Here is a 731-nt window from a genome sequence, read left to right on the forward strand (position 1 = left end):
TAGGGAATGGCAAAGGACACACTGACAAAGGAGATTAAACAGAACTGGCTTTGACAAGCACTGTGGCAATTGGACAATTAAAACAGACATTGGGATGGCGGGGGAAGAAGAACAAACTGGGGAAGAGGGTAGAGAGAATGGTACAGCAATGAAGGAATGAAAACCCAAAATCCCTATAAAATCCCTATAAATGTTCATTAATACTAATAAAATTTAATAATTTTAAAAAAAAGAAAAAAGCTATTGTGGAGGTCCTCTGTGGTGCCTGGCCTCAGCTGCTTCCCTCTTGACTCTTGATTTGTTCCTCCCCAACCAGTTTAGGCAGACTAAAAAATCTGTCACTAATTGGCCACACACATTATTTAATTTCTTCACTTTCTCACATATGGTCCACATTGAAAAATGTGAAATAAGATAACAAGGTAGGACCAGTGTTCTACACTGAATTTTATCCCCCCCAAATATCTTGTAAGTTGTAGTCCCTGTACCTGTGGCTGGTGAGCTCTGGTGGTGGCGCCTGTAGTGAGGTAGGCTGCTAATCTAAAGATGGTGCCTCTGGCAGTTCAAATCCATCTGCAGCACCGAGGTAAAATGGGCAATCATTTGATTGACAGCCTTGAAATTCAGTGGACAGCTATGAGCTGGTTCTGACATAATGACTGGCACAGTCTGAAGGGAGTTGAGTTGCTTGCTTCAAGGTTATGCTTCTGGCCATTTGACTCCCCCAGTGA

Source organism: Elephantulus edwardii, unplaced genomic scaffold, assembly GCF_000299155.1.
Source record: "Elephantulus edwardii isolate Elephantulus edwardi_28Jun2011 unplaced genomic scaffold, EleEdw1.0 scaffold00489, whole genome shotgun sequence".
NCBI classification, from domain to species: Eukaryota; Metazoa; Chordata; class Mammalia; order Macroscelidea; family Macroscelididae; genus Elephantulus; species Elephantulus edwardii.